The sequence below is a fragment of the Peromyscus eremicus genome, chromosome 4 (assembly GCF_949786415.1).
Source record: "Peromyscus eremicus chromosome 4, PerEre_H2_v1, whole genome shotgun sequence".
Classification (NCBI taxonomy): Eukaryota; Metazoa; Chordata; class Mammalia; order Rodentia; family Cricetidae; genus Peromyscus; species Peromyscus eremicus.
In genome coordinates, this window is record NC_081419.1 from 14,471,764 (window position 1) to 14,494,857 (window position 23,094).

The 23,094-nt window shown below is 50.5% G+C and overlaps 1 pseudogene; it reads left to right on the forward strand.

Moving 5' to 3' along the window:
* Positions 1 to 903: 903 nt before the first annotated feature.
* LOC131907679 (large ribosomal subunit protein eL28-like) lies at positions 904 to 8,455 on the forward strand (annotated as a pseudogene).
* The last annotated feature ends 14,639 nt before the right edge of the window (positions 8,456 to 23,094 follow it).

A 23,094-nucleotide genomic window follows, 5' to 3' on the forward strand; every position in this document is an offset into this window, starting at 1 on the left:
GGGGCCCTTGAAGAAAGGTTCGCGTTTTTCTCTGGTCCTTAGATGCTGTGTGTAGCTTTTACTACATTGTACCTCTCTTCTGCCTTCTGCCAAGTGTCAGTGGATTTTTCCCCTCCCTTCAGCTTTTCCCCAGATTGCAAGTAGACCTGAGGGGTGTATACATGCGCACATATGCATGAGGGTGCACACACATATGTGTGTGTATTTCTAGAGAGGCCAGAGTTAGACGTTTTCCTCAGCTGTTTTCCAACTTGCTTCATTTGAGACAGGGTCTCACTGTGTAGCTCTGGCTGTCCTGGAACTCTATATGTAGCCCATGCTGGCCTTGAACTCAAAGACATCCTCCTGCCTCTGCCTTTCAAGTGCTGGGATTAAAGGTATGCACCACTACACCTGGCTTCCACCTTATTTTTTGAGACAGGGTCTCTCACTGAACCTGCAGCTCACCGTTTGACTAGGCTGACCAGCAAAGCACCAGGGGTCATTCTACCTCCCCAGTACGAGGATTATAGCCTTGCATTAGCACACTCGGCCCTTCACATAGGTGCTAGGGATGGAACTTGGGTCTTTATGTTTGTGTGTATCCCCTGGTCCTGATGCTCCTCTTCTTCTCTGCCGAATCTAACCCCATCCTGGCAGCTAGAGTTTTTCTATTGCATCTCTTTTGTCTCTTCCATGGCCCTCCAGCCTCCTTCTCCTTCTCCACCTGACTGAGTGAATGGGCACGGCACCTTTGTAGAGCAGGGGGCTCAGGCACACACCGGCTCTGTTGCAGGCTTTTGGCTCCATGGACAGGGCCAGGCAGCAGCAGGTATGAAACAAGTTGGTGTACACTGAGTGTTATGTGACCGTGGCCAGCGGTTTTGCGGCAAGCTGTGTGTGACTGTGGCCAGTGGGTGCGCGATGGACAGTAAGTGGTCATAGTCGGCTGGTGTACAGTAGGTACTGTGATGGTGGCCAGAGACTACACAGTGAGCTGTGTGTGACTGTGGCCAGCTGGTACGTAGTGAATGGTATGTGATCATGGCCGGCCAGTGTACAGCGAGCACTGTATGACCTTGGCTGGTGAGTGTCCAGTGTGTAGTGCATGACAGTGTATGTTTGGTAGTGTGCATCGAGCAGTGAGACTGTGGCCAGCAGTAGTGCTATGGACCGGAGCACTGAGAAGTGAGGATGGCTTCCTGCTGCAGATGCTGAGTTCTGGCCGCTGGCCTCAGATCGGGCAGCTCCCTCGGGGACATATGGGTGGTCACGTGCTGCCTGCTGGTCTCTCCTCACCAGTTACATCGCCACCTACCTGAGCGTGGGGACACTTGTCTACAGCACAGTAGACATGGCTAGAACAGAGACCAAAGAGGGACTGGACTACAGACAGAACTAGCCTTGGTAGAGGACCTGTGTACCCGGAGTCCGGGGAGCCTGGGAGCTGATACCAGAGTGTAGCTCTCTGAAGGGATGGCACTGCCCTTCTTGGGCCCTGATGCCTCCCATCAACTCTGTCCATCGAGCAGCCCTGATGATGGAGCACCAGGCTAGGTTCTGCTGTGAGGCAGAACAGCCAACAGACTGCTGTGTTGGTTGCTGTTAGTTCAGACCCAGAGAGCAGAGTCTGGCAAGAGGTGAGCCCAGCTCTGGGTGGCTCTGTAGAGGCTGTGTGCCGTAGGATCCTTTGAGGCAGTCAGGTATCCAGTAGAACACAGCCATCCTCAGCCACGGTGCCTGGACAATCACCACCCAAGCTCCCAGACACAAGGTTCCATGCTACCTACCACCTACCCTGACTGTGTGATGTTAATGGAGTTGACTTTGAGAGGCATCCTGGCAGCAAGAGTCCCTGCCTGGGTTTTTGAAGTCCTCAAAGCGTAGGTGGCTGAGCCAGCTCAGAGCTTAAAGGATAACGTGGCGTTCATTGTGCTACCACCCAATGTCCCCATGCCTAGCCCCATCCTCCCGTGGGCCGTCTCAGGGCCTCTCTTACAGCTCTTAGAGCCATGTTAGTATAAGCATGAAGACAGCTGGGAAGACATCAGTGGTCAACCCTAAGTTCCCAGGACCCCCCTAAACACGTACGGATTGTCACTGGGCCCTTGTGCCAGACATTCCCAGGACTAGACATGGCGCTTCTGAAGAGTCTGTGATTTGTCTGCTGTGAACTTCAGTGAGTCTGTTTCCCTAGGCTGTAGCTTTTCCTCCTCCACCATGTGTTCCTGTGAAGCAGGGCCTGGGGTCAGAGGTCAGGCTCTGGCCAGGGGCCATCTGTCTTGCTGTCCCAGACTTGCCAGCGAGACCTTCTGCCAGCAAGCCCAGGATGTCCTTACAGCAACAGCTGTGAACTTGGGCATGACCTAGGCCCAGGTCTGGGGAGGGGTGGGGCCAGAGACCATCAGGGGGTGTGTATAAAAGGTCCTCAAAGCAGCCAGAAGAGAGGTGGAAGGCCCCCAAAGTCAGCACTGTGCTCCTCTGGCTTCTTGGCTCTGGAGCTCTTACGTGGTGTCCCTGCCCAGGGGGTGCTTGCCATAGCCACTCCCTGGAGCTTACCCTCTTGTGGCTTTGCAGAATGTCACAGAACTTGCTTATCTCATTCATTCAGATGAACACCTCTCTGCATCCTGTTTTTTCTATGTCATAAGAACAGGAAGCAGCAATTGTTTGCAATGTGCGTCAGCATACCCCTGGCCCTGGCCGTGTCTTGGTGGTGCCCAGCCTGATAGGGACCAACTCCTGCCCACATGCACGGCCCTCTCCGGCCTAAGACCCTTGGGGCATCTAGGGTCCCTCCAGTGTGTACGTGGGAGACTGATCACTAGGGAAGTTACCATGGGGACTTTTGCCATGAACTGGGCCACATCCTCCAGAAGGACAAGGCTATTATTGCTACTGGGGTTCAACATTGGAAAGGACAGTACTCACCAGGTCCATAGGGAACTATGGGAAGGGAGCTTCTGATGACAGCCTGGGAGGTCATCAAGGGGAGGGGTGCCTTCAGGCTGTAGCCCAGAGGGTCTGGTGACAGAGGAAGGCCTAAGAGATGCAATGGGCTTCAGCGCTGATGCCGGGGCCACTGGAGAGACAATAGGCACAGCTTGCTCTGTCTTGTCTTCATAACGGTTTTCCAACGGCCTCTCCAGCAGGTGTTGGGCCGGCCATGGTTGGCAGGGTACAAAGGGAAGCAGCAAAGCCCCTTAGAAAGCTAGGGAGCTAGGTGTGGTGGTGCACCCCTTTAATCCCAGCACCGGGGAGGCAGAGGCAGGCGGATCTCTGTGAGTTCAAGGCCAGCCAGGTCTACAGAGTGAGTTCCAGGACAGCCAGGGCTACATAGAGAGACTGTGTCTCAAAAACCAGAAAACTAAGAAAAAAAGAGAAAACTATGGAGACCCAATGGGGAGAGGGGTGGGCAAGGCTCTGGGCAGGTCAGAGCTGACACTGAAGTGGAAAGGGTAGGGAACAAAAATCACAGATATTGCCTTGTGGACCTGGACGGTCAGCTCCACCCCCACCCCCCAAAACACACACACATTCACTTACCAGAAAGGTTGAGCTGAATCTATTGAACTTAAAAAAGAATGACCCTTTTATTTATTTATTTGTTTGCTCTTTATTGATTTGAGACAAGTGTCACTTGATAGTCCTGGCTGGCATATAAACCATAATGACCTCAAACTTGTAGGAATTCTACTTCCTCTTACCAAGTGCTGAGATTGCAGAAGTCCGCTACCATTCCCAGCTCCCAGGGTTCTGTCACTGTTGTTGTTTGTTTTTGTTTTTTTTTTCTGATTTATTCAATGTGTGAGGGTGTGTGTGTGTGTGTGTGTGTGTGTGTGTGTGCGCGCTGCGCGCAGCGCGCGCACTCATGCTCCACATGCTTGCACTACACAAGGGGGCTTGAAGAGAAGGACATTGGCTCCCCTGGGCTGGAGTTACAGATGGTTATGAGCCACCATGTCAGCGTGGGGAACTGAACCCAGGTCTTGTGGAAGAGAAGCCAGTCTTCTTATCCACTAAGCCGTCTCTCCAGCCCCTAGCTCCCAGTTACTGAGGCAAGTAAGTCTAAGATTGGTCACCTTCAACACTGCTTGTACGCAGTACAGTGTGTGGTATAGACACGGACATGCGGCCTTCGTGCCCCCTGTCCTCAGTACTGCTTCACCCTGTACACCCGAGGCTGCTTTGAAAACTGCCTCAAGACCAGGCATGGTGGTACACACTTTTAATCCCAGCACTCAGGAGGCGGAGGCAGGTGGATCTCTGTGAGTTCAAGACAAGCCCCGTCTACATAGTCAAACCCTGTCTCAAAACAAAAACCAAAAAGAAAAAGAAAACTGCCCAAAGCCGTGTGTATGGCACACGGCTGTAAGTCCAGCATGGGAGAGGCTGAACAAGGCGACCTCTGTAGTCAAGACCAGAGTAAAGCCTGGCGCATGGTAAGACCCTGTGGGTAGAATATAAGGGGCTTTGGGCTGGAGAGTGGTTCAGCTCTTACGAGCACTTACTGCTCTTCAGAGGGCCTGTTCTTTATTCCCAGTGCCTCCATGGTGGCTCCAAAACCATCTGAAACTCTAGTTCCAAGGGATTTAATGCCCTCCTCTGGTCTCTGCAGGCATCAGCTAATACAGACATATATGCAGGCGAAACACCCAGACACACACAAAAAAATTTTAATTAAATTTAAGATTAATTAATTAAAAATAAAGAACAAACAAGCAAAAAAAAAATCCTACCTGTTTTATTGAGTACAGAACGTGGAAACAAAACAAACTAATCCAACTCAGTGGGTGCCCGTGGGTATATGCCCACACATGTTCCACTCACCCTGCCCGTTCCCATCCCAAGGGCCACTGCCCACCCGGCAGCCCAGATACTTTACACACTGTCTACAGCTAACCTGGATTGTCCGTGTGGTGAACACGCACACAGGGCTGGGACATGTCCTTCCTGTCCTGTGTGGATGGCCCACAGGTTTTGTGGGATCAATCTGGGGACGCTGTGTATAGGGTTCTGTGCCGTTATGAGTCTTCATTCATCACCTAGGACCAGACACTGGGCCTCACATCCACATGTGCTAAGTGACAAGGCCGTGGTTCAGGTCACTAAATTTTTTTAATAATGTTTTATGGCTTTGTACATAAACTTCTTACACTAGGTTTACCAGTAAGAAATCTGATGTTTTAATGCCATTAAGTGACTTTTTTTTCCTTTCTTTTTTCTTTTCTTTTCCTTTTTTTTAAATTTTTTGAGACAGGGTTTCTCCGTGTAGTTTTGGTGCCTGTCCTGGATCTCACTCTGTAGACTAGGCTGGCCTTGAACTCACAGAGATCCTCCTGCTTCTGCCTTCCGAGTGCTGGGATTAAAAGCATGCGCCACCACTGCCCAGCTCTTTTTTTTTTTAAAGACTGTTTCTTGCTTATAGGTAGCAATTGGTTTTTAATATTGGCCTTGTGTAAAATATCTGTGTCAAACTTACTAATTCTAATCTATCTTCAGATTCTTCGTGGCTTTCTATGTAAAATTAATGTGTTGTCTGTCAGTAACTCGGGATATCTTTTGTTTTTAGTTTTTTGTTGTTGTTGTTGTTTTTCCTTTCCAAGTTTGATGGCTTCTTCTTCTTCTTCTTCTTCTTCTTCTTCTTCTTCTTCTTCTTCTTCTTCTTCTTCTTCTTCTTCTTCTTCTTGCAGAAGTGGGTTTTTAAAAATATGTTACACTAACGCCAGGTGTTGTTTAGGAGTCGGTTCCCTCTCATCGCATGGGGTTCGGGGACTGAGTTCATGTTCTCAGGTTTGGCAGCTAGAGCCTTTGCCATCTTGCCTGCACCAGAAGCGGATTTTATGAATTGCTTTTCTACATCTCATGAGAGTGCCATAGTTTTTCTCCTTTACTGCATTTGTGGGCTAAATTCACCGAGGACTTTGCAGCATTAAATTGGCCTGGCTTTCTGGCACAAAACCCATGCTCTGTATTTCTACTGGTGCCTGTGTGAGGTCCAGAATGGTAGAGAGTAGAGGGAAGGCGGATGCTGTGCCACAGCGCTTTTGCCTGGAGGGTGGGCCCTGCCCAGAAGCAAGCCAAAGAGCAGTGGCCTGTGAGGGGCTGGCCCACTGTGGAAGAGTTCTCACCACTGGATAGCCAGTCCTGAGTCCTGAGAGCATCAGCCTGGCCTGGACAACAGAGGAGACCACGTGTCTTTAGATGTGGAGAACGATGCTGTGGTCAGTTGACCGAGTGCTGGGAGGACTTAGTTCCTGGGTAGTTGGCACAGAATTCCTACTCGTGTTTTATACATCATAACTTGTCTTGCTGAATGTAAGCAGAACAGTAGCTGCCTACTGTCCGGAGCAGGGCTATGTGCTAGCAGGTTCTTCAGTGACCACAAGTTGGTGACAGATCAGCCTGGCCAGTCATAGAGCAAAATGTGCTACTAACTGAAGGTGTCGATGAAGAGCAGGAATAACAGGGACACCTGTCAGGAAACAGGACTGTCCCACAGATGCCAGCCAGGTGAGGCAGGCCTGGTGACACACAGATGCTTCTTGTAGTAGAAAGAGTGTTGGGGCTTGCGAGGTGTGGAGCGTGGAGCACTCACAAAGCTTAAGTGAGCATAGAGTGACCAGTTCTTGAACGGGCCCAGAGCCTTGAGATGGAAACTGGGAGCATCCCAGCAGCTGAGGCCTTACTCAGCCTGCTGTAGATGGGGTTCCAGGACCCCAATAAAAGAGAGATGGAAAATTGGACTTTGGAGAGTTCCTAGGAGACATTGCCATCTAAGAAGGAACAGCATGGGGACAGAGAACCTCTGTGGCTTTTGTTCCTAAGTTGGAGGGCACTGGAGTGAGGGTCAGGGTGTTTTGAATGTGATGGGAGTGAACTGGAGGATTGGTTTATGGTTATGACCAGGGTCATCATCGTTAAGGTCAGTGTTAGGGCATGTTAGGATATTCTGATGGAAGTCAAGGGGAAGAGGAACTGGAATCTGGGGAGAAACTAGGCAAAAGCAATGAGACTTGGAAACACAGGGGTTTGGTTAGGTGTGTTGTGTTCCTCAGAGTTGGGAACTTGGAGTTCACGGTGGTATTGGCTGTTGAGATCATGCATCTCACTACAAGATTCCTGGTGTGGTGTTATCGCTTAAGAACATCCAAGCCCTGAATGTTGAGTTCTGGCATCAGGAAGGGTCTTAGTTTTTAACAGGTTCCTAGGGATGTCTGAAACCACTCAACCTCAGGGCCCAGGGCCTCTTAGCAGCATATGAAAGAAGATTTAGGTCACACAGAGCTGGCCCGCTGTTCAGCTGCATGGAGGGGTGGGGAGGAGGTGTCCAGTGGTATCACTTGAATAGCAGGCATGGAGTGAGAAAGAGCATTTGAGGATGGGTGGTCTAGGAGTAAGAGTGGTCTAGGAGTAAGGAGAACAGCAGTAGTTGGTTGGTCAAGGTCACTGAGCCAGGGTCCCAAGGGACTTTTAACAGTGCACTAAGAAGGTCATGACAAGGACAGAAGCTGAACTGTTCCAGAATGCATAAGCCAGACTCTAGTGTGTGGGGTCCAGCCATGCCAGTTCAGGATGCTGGCTGCTGGTGGAGAATAAAATGGCCAGGAAGGACTGTGGAGGCAGGACTTGAGGAGAGGGCGGCCGCACAGGTTTCAGGGACTGGGGGAGGTAGCCTGAGGTCAGGAGAGATAAGGCATATCACATTAGGTTTATTCAAAACAAGGTTAATTTAGTGTAAGAAACTGAAAACTGGAACTGCTAAAAGAGAGCACTCAAGGTATCATCGCGAGCAAAGACTTTCTTCAAAGGACTCCAACCGGGAAATAATAGCCAGAGCTGACAAGTAGGGTTATTGCATGAGATTAAGCGCTTCCTCACAGCAAAAGATTTTTGTTTTCCGAGACAGGGTTTCTCCATGTGGCTTTGGAGCCTGTCCTGGATCTCGCTCTGTAGACCAGGCTGGCCTCAAACTCACAGAGATCTACCTGCCTCTGCCTCCTGAGTGCTGGGATTAAAGGAGTGCGCCACCACCGCAGCCACCACAACCGGGCCCTCACAGCAAAGGAAAGAAGAAAAGGAGTAAAGTCTCTGTCTTCGGCCGCCCTAGGCAGAGGAGTCGCTGCCGCGTCTGTGCATCTGCAATGGGTGGTCATTGGAACTGCTCAGACGTACAGCACTGAGCCCAGTAATCTGAATGCCCACAACTCCTTCTGCTACAACGGGCTGATTCACTGCAAGGCTGTGGAAGTGGAGCCCAAGGCTGAGGGCAAAGGGGTCATGGTGGTCATGAGGTCAGCAAAAACCAGTCACTTCTGCACGGGCCACCCTCAGCAGCATCAGACAAATGATCCACAAGAACAAGTACCGCCCGGGTCTGCACATGGCGGTCATCTGCAGGGCCAATGCCATCCTGCCAAGCCAGAAGCCTGTAGTGGTGAACAGGAAACGGACTCGCCTGGACAAGAGCTCCTGAGCCCTACATCCCAGAAGCAATAGAGTCCACTGGCTTTTCAACCACCACTACCGAAAAAAGAGAAGAGGAAGAGGAGGAGGAGGGAGAAGAGGAGGAGGAGGAGGAGGAAGAGGACAAGGAGGAGGAAGAGGACAAGGAGGAGGACAGAGGGGGTTGAAAAGATACCTCAGCAGTTAAGAAAGCATACTGCTCTTGCAGAGGACCAGGATTCAGTTCCCAGCACCTACGTCAGGTGGCCCACAATCTCCTTTAACTCTAGATGCAGAGAATTGAATGTCTTTTTCTAGTCTCCACAGGTCCTACACACATACTCAAACACACACACACACACACACACACACACACACACACACACACATACATATACACATGACTAAAAGTAAAAATAAAAATAAAGAAGAATAAAGAAGAACAGAAACATAATCTTTGGCAACTAAACACTTGCTGGGGAAAAAAATGAAAAAACAAACAAAAATCCAATCAATAAATGACCAAATTAATTGAACACCGTTCTCAAAGGAAGCGATAGAAATGGCTAATAAATATGTGAAAAATGTTCAACATCCTTAGCCATCAGAAAAATATAAATCAGAACTGCATTGAGATTCTACCTCACCCCACCCCAGCACGAATGGCTATCATCAAGACAATGAACAGTGTCAAATACCAGCTGGGATGCAGGGAGAAAGAAACCATTATACACTGTTTATAGAAATGGTAACTGAACACTACTATAGAAGTTAATTCAGAGTTTTGACACAGGAGAGAGATTAGAATGGACAGAGGGGTTTTGGATTGTTTGTTTGTTTGTTTGTTTGTTTTAGAGACAGGGTTTCTCTGTGTAGCCCTGGCTATCCTGGAACTTGCTCTGTAGACCAGATTGGCCTAGAACTCAGAGCCGCCTGCCTCTGCCTCCTGAGTGCTGGGATTAAAGGTGTGCTCCACCACTGCCCAGCTTTTCTTTAGTCATTTGTTCTCTGAGCACATGCTCAGTCTACATCCTGTTGCCCACTAGTCTCTGAACATTATCATTTTTGGTGGCTCACTTCTTGGTATGTTTTTTAACTGACATTTTCCCCTGGTGGCACAGAACTGGATGTCCTTATCAGTGATTAAAGAGCGTTTGTGCTTTGCTTCTACAAATAATTAGCACTAGAGATTGTTCAGCTGGAACCTCCAGCTCATTCCTGCTTGATCGGAAAGCCCATTCCTGTCTCTCCAAACCACCCTCTCAGAGAATCTCCAACAAAGAGAAGGCACCAAAAAGCCCAGTTCCACATTCTTGGTGGCTCCTCCCCTGAAGTTGCCAGCCGCCCAAGCCCCCACCTAAAGCATTCAGTTTTTGACCATACTTGAGCACAAACCCAGCTTGTGGGGACACACCATCACTCCCTCACCTACAGGGTATGTAAGGTCCCTGGTTTAGTTGGGCCATGTGACTTCTCCAGCTTCCATCTCTGGGACTGGAGGACTCACCCGGGAGTTGCTTTGCTCAAATATACCTGTTGTTTTGCTTTTTCAATTCAGCTTGATCTGGCTTACCGCATCAGCAGAGATACCTATTATCATGTTACATAAAAACCTATTAGAGATGTCTTCCAAGACCCATGTCCCAAGATGGAACCCATGCTTAGTGAGATGGTTTCCTTTGATTCCTGGAGTACAAGTAGACAGACAAGCTTCCCTTCTGCACTCCTGGGTATCCTTAGGAGGGTCCTAGATGCTCATCCTTGTGTACTACCACTGGGAGTCAGTCCCTCCAGACAGCCTTGGAGTCTCTTCCATGCTTATGTTATCTCATCAGATTTTCTTTCCTGGTACTCAGCAGCCATTGCTCGGTGTTGATGTGGAGCATTGTTAAGTGTTCCCTGAGGTCTGTTTTGTTGTCAAGATCACAATGATTTTAAAGCTACATTAGAGCCTTACAGGTGATCTTGGAGTATCCTTTGAGGGCACTGTCTGCACATTGGGCACTGGGGACTACCTTCCCCAGAGTAATGAGTGTGTGGCCTCTGTGCTGAGGACAGCCTACTTGACATGTGTGGAGCAGGTCTTCTTGCGCTTGAGCGGCCAGATCCTGCTGGTGTACAGATGAGGCTTGGCTTAGGGAAGGTGTTTGGTGGAGGTAGGTGACATCAGAAATTCAGGTGAAGAAATGCTTTCCCAGGCAAGAGTTCCAGGCTGTGCCAAGTCCTACAAGGCAACTAGAGATCAGGAATGTGAGAGAGGCGATGAGTGACCCTGAAGCCTGGGAATCCAGGCAATGGCATGAGGCCCAGGTACCATTCAAGATGCCTCTTTGATATTCCCCTCCACCCTGGAGCCCAGTCCTGCAACCGTTGGCTCAGGGGCAAGTTTGTGGCCTAGGCTTAGCTGCCAGTGGGGCCCTGGGAAAGTCACCAGGGCTTGTGTGGTGTCTCATTAGACCCAGAGTAAGGAGACATCTGAGCTGGGAGGAGGCATGTCCCCTCCACAGTGGTCTTAGGAGCCACATAAGCTGTTTCTGTCCCAGCATTAGAGTGGCCTTCCTCCAGCTGTTCCCCTCCTTTGTGTCCTGAGTGACTTACCCATGAGCCAACAGCTCCCCTTAGTAGGGACATGGCTTGGCTTGTTGTAGGGATATAGAGACCCCTTGTTCTCTGCAGCTCAGGGCCCTGAGTGTTACTGGATGCCAGTTCTGTCTCACCGTCCTCTAGGAGGTTCAGATCCTCTTTAGTGTGTGGTCTAGAAGCCTACGATGCAGTTGAGGTACAGTGTTATAAAAGCCGAAGGAAAGGTTTATGTCTGCATTAGTAAGACCACAAAACGTGTCTTCTGGGAAGGATCCCCTCAGTGTAGTGAGAAGAATTTGACCAGACGTATTCCCAGTGCCTAGGCATTGACTTTGTTCTTTGGACGTTCAGCATCAATTTGTTGGGGTGCGAGGCAAATCTGATAGGCCAGCCCAGAACAAAATCTTCCTGGGCTTTTCTTTCTCGTGAGCAAAAAGGTGGCCATTGTTGCTCACCTTGTGGCCTCGTTCCTACCTTCCTGGAAAGTGGAGCTACACTTGCTCTGGCAAAGCTGGGCTGCAGCATGCGGGCCCCTGATGCTGGTCTCAGAGCTGGGCTGCAGCGTGCTCTCTGCTGCTGGTCTCAGAGCTGGGCTGCAGCATGCAGGCCCCTGCTGCTGTTCTCAGAGCTGAGCTGCAGCATGCTCTCTGCTGCTGGTCTCAGAGCTGGGCTGCAGCATGCGGGCCCCTGCTGCTGTTCTCAGAGCTTAGCTGCAGCATGCGGGTCCCTGCTGCTGGTCTCAGAGCTGGGCTGCAGCATGCTCTCTGCTGCTGCTCTCAGAGCTGGGCTGCAGCATGCAGGCCCCTGCTGCTGCTCTCAGAGCTGGGCTGCAGCATGAGGGTCCCTGCTGCTGGTCTCAGAGCTGGGCTGCAGCACACAGGTCCCTGCTGCTGGTCTCAGAGCTGGGCTGCAGCATGCGGGCCCCTGCTGCTGGTCTCAGAGCTGGGCTGCAGCACACAGGTCCCTGCTGTTTCTCAGAGCTCTCAGAGGAACAAATGGCTGCTGCTCCTATCTTGGAAGCATTGACACCCTCCCTGGGTCTGACAAGTTCCCATGCACTCTGGGAACTCCCCCTCTTACATCCTGTGGAGTTGCCTGGAGTTTCTGGTGGGGTGTAGAACAGTGCTGTGTCTGTGAATATGTCTCCATCCACATATCTTGCAGTTCTGAGGAATGATCCACCAGAAGCTGTCATGGCTCAGAATAATCTTGGCAGTGGGTGTCCATAACGATAAGGTACAGCCAAGATGTGTGTACAGTGCCAGCTGGCTGCATGGACCCTACTGCATAGGATCACACCGGCAGCTGCTTTAAACCCTCGTTAGTTCCTATATGCATATGGAAGCCAGGGGCCGTGGGGATACCTCGCCACTCTTGTTTCAGCCCTTGGTTCTATTCCCAACTCTGCAGTTAGGGGCTTAGATCAATGACAGGCAGTGTCCGGTTCTGGTGCTTTCTTTTTACCCTCCTGATCCAGGTATGGCTGGCACGTAGTGATTTATGAGTCTGTGACCATCACTGCCCCTCAGACAAGTGCAGCCCTTTGTCTGGCCTAGAACAAGCTCCCGTCTTTATGGGATAATTAGTGTGGACAATGACCAGGGCCCAGGGCCTTGAGGCTCAGCGGAGCAGAATGGAATCTCAGTGGCATGAAAAGTCATGGGGAGGCATGGATGGATGGTGGCTGAATAGCGACAGTTACCTTCTGAATAGATTAATTTTTAAAACCTCTGTGCAAGTGGGGAAGGCTGCAAGGGGCCTCTGAGGAGGAGACAGAGTGACAATGAGGTATTGTGACTCTGCAGCTCCGGGAGGAAGCCTGGCAGGGGTTCACTGCACTGGATGACCCTCCGGCCAGGCTGCTGGACATACGCTCCCTGGAGGCTTGAACGGCCCCTGAGCTGCAGACACAGCCACACCCACAGTCAGTATAGGGGAGAAAGTGAGTCATTGCCCCTTGCCCAGACCAACCAGACCCCTGTAGTCCACTGCGACTGCTCAGGGTGAATGTGCCTGAGAGCGCCCGGCCAAGCCTCTGCTTGACTCTCAGCCTCCTGTGAGCTGTGTAGACGGGACTCAGTCCACTCACCTTCCCACCACCTTCTACCTACTGGCCCAGGTCCGAGGTCCTGAGCTATCAGCCCAGACCTGCCCCAAGCTCCAAGCCTTTCCCCAAGCTAAGTGCCACATCCTGATGGCCTCCGGACAGTCGGTTTTGGGTATTCCCACCCAGCTCAACGCTAACACATTTGCAGGCGGTGCAGTCAAGGTCCTCAGCCAGAGTTCCCCCAAGGCTGGTGAAGTCAATGGTCAGTGTCTTCCAGCTGCAGGACACAGACAGGGAGCTCCTTCCTGGTTCATGTCCACCATCTCTGCCATGAGGGCAAATTCAAAGAAGTGCATGACCCTGCATACCTCTGGTGGCCTTCAGGAAAAGGGGCTGGGACTCTCCTCTACCTCTTAGGGCATGTGTTCAGTAGGGCAGGCAGAAGCCAGATGGAGGCTGTTTGTAACACCGCTATAGGGCTGTATGGAGACAAGGATGGAGGCTTCAGGGACTGGCCCCAGGAGCCTCTCATATTACTTCATCTAAGAAAAGATATCAAGATGTAGACCCCTCGCCCATGTTACTACTCACACCCCCTGCTCATTGCTGGCCCAGAGGAGCCCTTCTGGGGATGCCTACCTCACGCTCTGACGGTTCAGCATGAGCACATGTGACGTGCGGCGAAGCCACCTGCCTGAGCTGGCACTCCACTCTCCTGCCTTTTGACCTTTTGTCCACTGACGAATCCATCTGTTTGTGTGTCCTGGGCATAGCCTCAGCCTGAGCACGGCGGAGGCTATGCCCAGACAGAAACAGTGGAAGGACAGAGACAACCCAGTGTGTTCTGTCTCCGGGTGAGAACTTGTGGGTTTTGGGTCACCTTTGTTAGCTCTGCTGTCTCTGGTGTGAGCCCAGGAGATTACGAGAGGGACACCTAGTCCTAAAATTCAAAGGCCCAGGCCCAGGAGGTCCAGGTGGTGGCTAGGTGTGTAGGAGGCACATGGAGATGTTGAGAGGCTTCTGGTCGCTGCTACGGCTGTGGCAGCATCATGCAGCCCAAGCTGAACAGAACCCAGCTTGTGGCCGGCTAGAGGTGGCCCAGGAGTGCCTGCTGTACCCAGTGAGGCCATCACTTTAGGAGGCCATCACAGGCATCTTGGCTTCCACCCTGTTGCTGTTGGGATTCAAAGATGGGCACACTTCAGGGCCAGTGCCCTGGGAGGTCACCACCCTTACTATTGTGATTTAGGTGTTAGGCACCAGGAGCCACCTGGGGCTTTGAGACCTTGGTTGGCTCTGGGAGGTGGCCCCTGTGTCAGCAGCACCATGACCCACATAGCTTCATTTCCTGTCACACCTGCCTCTCGAAAGTAGTGAAGGGCACTGAGGAACCAAGATGGCCACACACCCAGGAACAATGTGGGGTTGGGGGCCCCCTGAGGCCATTCTTGAGGCTGAATGGCGGCTGTGCCTGGAGAGAGTGCTGGGAGGCAGAAGGCAAGCTAGTGTTTCGGGAGTCTTCTGTTACACTCAAGCTTTTCAAAGAGTGTCTGGGGCTGCTGAATATGCCTCCCTTGCTCTCCAAGGCAGGCATCCTACACAAAGGGGGCTCTTGTCCCGCACAGGCCCCTTCGGGGAAGAAAAGCCATTGTCCAGGAGCAGGGCCGCCCAGCAGGCGGTGCATGCTCCACTGCCCACCGCCGAGCCCCGTCGAAAGGGGCCCCATTCAGGCCTGTCTGCCCGGATTAGCAGGGACTCACGACTCAATGTGCTGCGATATTTCATGTCGAGGGCAGCGGCTGGCTCTGGGCAGAATCAATGCCTGCTTTTGTCTGCTGAGTTATTTTATTTACATTTTTAAAACAGCTTATCAAGGTAAAAAGATAGCTTTGCAAAAAAAAAAAAAAAAAAAAGCGGTTGGCTTCGGCCGGCACAGAGGTGGGAGGCTGGGCTGGCACTGGGGTCCTAGGCCATGCAGTCTGGGCCTCAGCCAGCCTGGGCACCTGCCCAGCCCTCCTGCCGTTCAGGGGGATGGGGGGCAGGAGAGACGAGATGCTTCCAGAAGCCACCATCCTGACCCCTCTGTATTTTCTTGACTGTTTTCCTGAAAGCAACTAGGCCTGAGGTTCCCCTGCTGCTGCTGTGACCCATCTGGCTGTACAGCTCTGAGTGTCCCTCCTGGGCAGCAGAGGTCAGGAAAGAGTCCTGTTACCTCCATCTGTCCCCAGCCTAGTCCTGACCTCTTCCTCCTGTGGAACCAGCATCAACCCTTACCAGTTTCTACCACGCCTTTTCGCTGGACAGGCAGGCGATCTTCTTGCATGCCTGAGTCCGCCAAGTCACCCACATGACCAAGCACCCTTTGTTCCATCATGGCCTGAGAGAAGATTCAGCACAAATGGCCAGAGACCCATCCTAGGCTGATCTGGCCACAATGATAGGCCACAAAGAACCCTGAAGCTCAAGCTAGGCCAAAGCCAGGGAGCTTCCTGGAGGAGGTGGTTCTGGGTTCTGCTGCTTCCCCCACCCCCAGTCAGCAAGGTACCTGGCAGTAGCTGGATAGGGCTGAGAAAGCTCCTTCCTTGTCTTAGCCCCTGCCCAGGTAGGCTATAAAAAAAAAAAAAAACCTCCTCCCAAACACCCCACTATCCCCACAGGTATACACTATGGATGGATAAGGGACTTAAAACCTAGGAATGCTGGCCACACACCAGGGCCACCTGGTCACTAGAGGGCAGCCTAGGTGCATGGAGAGATCCCGCCTGGCACCCAAAACTGTAGCCTGGCTGTATACTCTGCTCTAAGTGACCCCAGATAGAAGGACTAAAGGGGCACTTCAAACCCCCTGAGTGCTGCTGGTCAGCCACGTCCCAGTCTACCTGACAGACGAGGCTTGAGCCTCCACACCTAAGCATAGCCCACCCTGGGACCAGCCTCCCAGTCAGGGGTTTTAGGTCCCATTAAGGGCCAGGCTTGGGGAAGATAGATCATCCTGAACATTGCTAGGACATTAACAGTGCAGTTGGCATTGTGGGCAGCCCCAGAACCTTCACCCCCTGCCCCTCACCATCCCGCCCAGCCTCCCTTCTCCCCGAATCGCTGGCAGAGAGCCTGAACCCACAAGCGGAAGAGAATAGCCTAGTCCTTGGCTCCCCCTGTCCCTGATGAAGTTAGGTCAGGCCCAGAGAAGGGGTCTTAAGGGAGCTCTGAGTGGTCATGATGGAAATATGATGTGTGTATGGATGCTGGGCATCCCTGGTTTCCTTGGGATCCTACAGTTTCTGGAGGATCTGTGGTCCAGAAGATACTAAGGCCTTTGTGTGGAGCTGTAGGGGTCACCTGATGACCCCTTCATCCCCCCCTTATCCTCTCCAGGTCTGAAGACCATCTTCATGTCCTGAATTTCTCCTCAAACCATGCATACCTTCCCCCTGCCTTGAGACCATCCCACGCCCTGTGCCCCCTGGGGCCTGGTGAGGCCAAGCCCCCTGGACAAGAGCCAGCCATGGAGGCACTGGGTCAGAGCAGAGGGAAAGCCCAGCCCGAACCCCTTGGGCTACATGCTGCTAAGCCTTTCCCAGGCCGCTATTTTGGGCTCTCTGAGCCTTGGGGGTGGGGTGCCAGATAGCTTTGCTGCTGCTCTTGCTAGTTATTTTTGCTCATAATGGGAGCACGTTATATGGAAATTATTAATAGCATCCCAGGCTACGGTACGTGCTGGTACTCAGGGCAGTGTGTGCTCCGTCCAGTGCTGGGAAGGTCTCAGCAGCATAGCAGGTTGGGGGAATCACCTCGCAGCTACACCCACTCCCCAGCAGACGCTTCCTAGGCTGTGAAGGACCAGTACCTCCAAAGCAGTGGGTTTGGTTATCTCCGGTATCCATGACAACCTGGGGGCAGATCTGACCACAGGCCCTTACATTTTACCTCCCTCCCCACTCCCCAACAGGGACTGGACTTGGAGTGTGTGTGTGTGGGAGGGGGGGTTGCTGAGTCTCTTTAGATAGAGCACAGAGGGACTATGGCCCCAGGAAGCTGATGTGCACCTACACGCCCAAATCTCCAAGGCATGTGGTGCACCCTGGTCCCTCTGCTGCATGTACCCAGGACTGCCTATGCTGCTCTTCTGGACCTGTGGATGCTCCTGGGAGAGACAACACAGCTGTGCATAGGTCACTGTGGGTCTCTTGCCCCACCTGCCTGACCCTTACAAGCCCTGAGCAGAACTCTGGGGAACGAGATAGATGGGTGAGTTCTCCCTGCCCTCTGTTCCTCCCCTCCGGGACTGGGTTGGTGTAGTGAGCTTCCTGTGATAAGACACATGGTTCCCAGTGCCTCAGCCCAGCAGCATTGCTGGGTATCAGAAGCCCCTTGACTGTGTCTGTGGTGACCAGTGTCAGTACATAGGACAGGACGCCCTCTATGGCACTGTGCCCCTCTCCCAGGCACGTGTAATCGCTCTCTACATGTTGCCAGGCAATTGTGCTGGGCAAGAAGTTGAAGCTGCAGCCTGAGCTGGATATTGAAAAGGTAAATGTCTTTCTCATGCAAATCATTTAGGTTCAGACTTGGATAAAACCCAGGTCCCCAGAAAGAAGGCTTGGTGGGGGTTGGGAAGAATCTCTCATCACCAAGCTCCAGGCTTCCTCCAAGACCCAGCACCGGGAGGGCAGGGCCTAAGAGGAGGCCATGGAGTACCCACTAAGGCGGTGACAGGGAGGCTTCCACATAATGTGCAGAGGCCACCAAGCTGTCTTCCTGTTGTAGGGAAACCCAGCCAGGCACAGTAGTGCTGGAGCTTTGCTCCATGTCACCTAGAGCCTGAGATTTAGCTGGGCATGGTGGCACACGCCTTTAATCCAGGCACTCGGGAGGCAGAGGCAGGCAGATCTCTGAGTTTGAGGCCAGCCTGGTCTACAGATCCAGTTCAGGACAGCCAGGGCTCCACAGAGAAGCCCTGTGAGGGGGAGGGCGGTGCTGCTGCTGGAACTTTAAGGTGGGCTGGGCTGAGGGCTGCTCAGTCCGGAGCTGCAGCCACTCCTGCCCTTGGAACAAATGATATAGTCTTGAAAGCCATTGTGCCCACCAGCACAAATCCACAGCAGCTCTGAGGACATGGCAGGGCTCTGGGAGGGTTTAGCACATCCAGCAGGATGTACCCAGTATGTGGGATCTAGGGCCAAAGGCTGGGGCTCAGCCTGAGTTCAGCTCCCATCTGAACTGAGTAGCCTGGCAAATGTGTCTATGGGCTGGAGGAAGCAATCAGGACTCTTCTGCAGAGCCCATGGAGGGGTCTATGGAGGTCTGGTTCTTGGGAAGCAGCTGGGTTTTTTTTTCCAGGGCTCTAGCCCAAGGCTCCTTCTCCAGCAGCCTATGGGTGCTCTATATACCTTAAGGAGATGTCACTTCACTGCCAGAAAGACGGCTGTCTTGTCCCTGCCTCTGCCCAGCTTGCTGAGCACAGCTGGTGGCACCTGAAGCTCCTGAAGTTCCTAATTCTTGGTTATGGAAGGAGCAGGCTCATAGTGACCACCAGGGACAAGGCTTTGGAAGCGTCAGCCTGGGGACAAGGCCCACATGTGCAGATATGCACGTGCAGGATCACAGACACTGAGTATGGGCTGGAAAGAGTGTACTACTGGCCTCTGTACATTGCCCTGCTTGACTTCTGCTTGGAGGCTGCTTACAAGGGCCACAGTCAGGCTCTTTCAACTTTCATGCTCTGGGTGGCAGGGAGGGGTGTGATTCTGGCTGTGCTTTCTTGCAGATGAGCACCTCCTCTGCTGCTCCAGGACAAGTTGAACCTTATTAAGCACTGCGTAGCCATCTTACCCAGGGCTCCGGAGGAAGCTGCTCACCCTCATGGATTCCTGGTACCAGCTGGCTTTGATGTCATGGGTATTGCCAAGTAAATCCCGTAAAGTCCTAGTAGTTGATGCTGAGTGGCCTGTTGGGCGCTGAAGATGAGGGCATCTGGAAGCTCTTATCTGGAGCTCCTCATCTCTGTCAGGGCCACCGCAGACAACATAAACAGGTAGCTTCTTTAAGGAATGCGTATGAGTCAGAACACAGTCCCCACTCCTCAGAGGGCACCGCTAGAGGAGGCTGGCCTGACGCTAACCCTGGCAACGTCCAGTAGCTCCTTCATTCATTCATTCCTCTAAGCAAATTTTCTCTAACACTCAGTATTTGGATTCTGTCTAGTTGTTCATTAAATTGACAGGGTCCCCACAGGTGTGGATTTCTTGGAGTCGTGTGTGTGTGTGTGTGTGTGTGTGTGTGTGTGTGTGTGTGTGTGTTTGTGTGTGTGTACGATAGAGAGGATGTGAACATAAATGTCTTGTGTATGTGTGCACATGTGAGTGTGAGCATGTATGTGTGTAGTATGAGAGTATATGTGCCTCTGTATGTGCTAGTGAGTGTCTAGTGTAAATGTGTGTTTTTGTGTCTCTATGGCTCATATACCTGTGTGAATAAGTTCACATGTGTGAGTATGTACATGTGTCAGTGTGGTATGAGTGTGTGCATACGAGTATGCACATGTCATTTGTGGTGTGTCTGTATGTGCCTGTGTGTGTCTCTGTATGCCCACATGTTGAGTATGCACATGTGTCTGTGTGGTTCAAGGGAGTGCCTGTGTGAGGGTGTATGTGGAGAGGGAGCTGAGGTGCCCCCTGCAGGCTGCTGAATCTGGGGAAGAGTAACCCACCATGTTCTGATTGCTGGCCTGGGTAAGTAGCAAACAGGTCTGAAGTGCCTTGGCCGTCCTTCCTGGAGCAGCAGTGTTGAGACACCAGCCTCAAGCCTCTGAAGCACCTCACTTGAAAGGCAGGAAACTGGACTCAGTCACCTCCGTGAACTGTCCTTTCTGACCTTCCTCCCTAGGATTGGGGTGTGGCCACTGTCACTTCTGAGTTTCTGCATCCTAAGAATGGGGCACTATGCCTGACCTACAGAGTGGTTCTGATCCAGTGAGGCAGATAGAGCACTCAGGGCCAGGCTGAGGTGGGCAGATAATTAGCTGCCCTTGCAAACTTGCCATATTAAACACGCCAACAGAAAACACAAAGCCAGTGAAGCAGCCTGCTGCTCAGTGGGAACCAGAACTTCACTGTGGAGAGGGGGACGCATGTCTGTAAAGAGGACGCATGGAGAGACACTGTGGGATTAGATTTAATTGCTGATATTGGTTTAAGTTAATAGCTTAACATTTTTTTCCTAGCTTTGTTCCCTGGAAGCCTAGATGCAAGACATCCCATAGTGATGAGTGTGCCTAGCAACCAGATCTGGGTTTCTAAATGCTATTTACCAGTAAAAGAAACAGGGACTCTGTAGAATAGCCTGAATATCAAAGTGATGGAGCTTTGAGTGTTTAAAATACATGAATCTGGAGTTGGAAAGATGGCTCAGTGGTTAAGAGCACTGGCTGTTCTTCCAGAAGACTGGGTTCAATTTCGAGCACCCACATGGCAGCTCATAACTGTCTATAATTCCAGTTCCGGGGGATCTGACACCCTCACACAGGCATATATGCAGGCAAAACACTAATGCACATGAAATAAAAAGAAATAAAAATTATTTTTTAAAAAGTATGTGAATCCATGGTGGTACTCAAGAGAAATGGAAAGTTCTTTATGGTGTGTCCCAGATGCCTGAAAAGGAATGACAAGACACTATTGCTCTCTGTGACTCCCAAGGAAGTAAATGACTCAGGTACAGATTGTTAAGAAAGAAAAAATAAAAATCCAAATTACCAACACAAGGTTAAAAAGGGAACAACAGGTATTAAAATGGTGCTGTGGGCATCCTTTGTAGCTTAATTAAAATGTATTTGACAGTTTAGACATAAGAGACCAAATGCTTAAAAGACAGTTTGGGGAAAAAAGATAAATGTTGAACAGTCCTATTTGTTAAATGAATGGAATATGTATTTTAAACTTTAAAAAATAATTTATTTATTTTTACGTTATGTGCACTGGTGTTTTGTCTGCATGTATGTCTGTGTGAGGGTGTCAGATCTTGGAATTACAGACAGTTGTGAGCTGTCATGTGGGTGATGGGAATTGAACCCAGGGCCTCTGGAAGAACAGCCAGTGCTCTTAACTGCTGAGCCATCTCTGCAGCTCCATATTTTAAACTCTTGTCACAAAGGACACTCTAGACTAAGATGGCATGAATTCTTTCTAATATTTGGAAAGAAAAATCACATCAATTTTACGTAAGATTTTTTTTTTTCCGGAGCTGAGGACCGAACCCTTGCTAGGGCCTTGCGCTTGCTAGGCAAGCACTCTACCACTGAGCTAAATTCCCAACCCCTTTATGTAAGATTTTTAAGAGTATTGAAAGGACACAATTGTAATTTGCTTTATTCAGCCAGCTTAAACTCAGCCATCAACACTAAAAAAAAAAAAAAGGCCAGTGTATTTCACGAACATATATGCAAAAACACTAAACAAAAGAGCTGTAACTGAAGCTCAGTGGTATAGCTCATGCCTAGTGTTCATGAGGCCCTTGATTCAATCTGCAGTAATGCTAGGGAAAAAATAAAAACTGAACAAAAAATAAGCAAACAGGAAAACTAATAGATTAAAGAGATCATCAAAAGAACAGGAAGACAAACTTACTTGTAAAATGTTTGCCAAAGACAGCTGATACAAGTTACTGCTCAAAACACACAAAGTTAAACAAAGGACTTGACAGGTCACCTCACTAGAGATGGTAAACAGGTAGAAATAAGTATTAGGGAATCACAAATTAAAACAAAACACTGCTACACACAATTGAATGACAGAAATCATAGGTGTTAAGTGTATTTAAATTAGTCACGGTTCTCTAACAGAACTTACAGAATTAGTCTCTCTATATACAAAAAGGGAATTTTTTTTTAACGATTTTTTTTTCAAGACAGGGTTTCTCTGTGTAGCTTTGCGCCTTTCCTGGATCTCGCTCTGTAGACCAGGCTGGCCTTGAACTCACAAAGATCCACCTGCCTCTGCCTCCCGAGTGCTGGGATTAAAGGCGTGAGCCACCGCCACTGGCCAAAAAGGGAATTTATCAGAATGACTTGCAGGCTGTGGTCCAGCTAATCCAACAATGGCTGGCTATACATGGAAGTTTCAAGAATCAGGCAGTTGTTCAGTCCACAAGGCTGGATGTCTCAGCTTGTCTTCAGCATAAGCCAGTATCTCAAAGAAATAGGCTCTAGTGCCAGTGAAGAAATAGACTAGGCAGCAAGGTGAGAGCTAGCAGACAGAGTGAAGCTCCCTTCTCTACATTCTTATTATAGGATTCCGGCAGGAGATGTGGCCCAGATTAGTGGTAGGTTTTCCTACCTCAAAAGATCTGGATTATGCCAGGCGATGGTGGCACATGCCTTTAATTCCAGCCCTCAGAAGGCAGAGCCAGGCGGATCTCTGTGAGTTCGAGGCCAGCCTGGTCTACAGAGTGAGATCCAGGACAGGCATCAAAACCACACAGAGAAACCCTGTCTTGAAAAACAAAACAAAACAAACAAACAAACAAAAAACCGAAAAGATCTGGATTAAAGGTGTGTCTTCCCAGACAGGTGGTGATGACACAGGCCTTTAATCCCAGCCCTTAGGAGGCAGAGGCAAGCATATCTCTGTGAGTTTGAGGCCAGCCTGGTCTACAAAGTGAGTTTCAGGACAGTCAGGGATGTTACACAGAGAAACTCTGTCTTGAAAACAAAACAAAACAAACAAACAACAACAATAAAAAGGTGTGTCTTCCCACCTGAAAGATCTGGATTAGAAGTGGATCTTCAAACTTAAAACCCCTCACAGGTGTGACCATTCATTTTAGGGGGTTTAGTTAATCCCACATGCAGTCAAGCTAACAATCAAGAATAGACTAGCCATCACAAGTCCACCCCTTGACAACTTGATACACAATCATGTCTCCTTATGTCATGATTACTTTCCAAATGAAAACAATAAACAGGTCATAATTATGCCTAGCATGATATAACTACCCCTCATACAACTGCAAACACATTACAAATTTAGAATAGGTGGCAACAT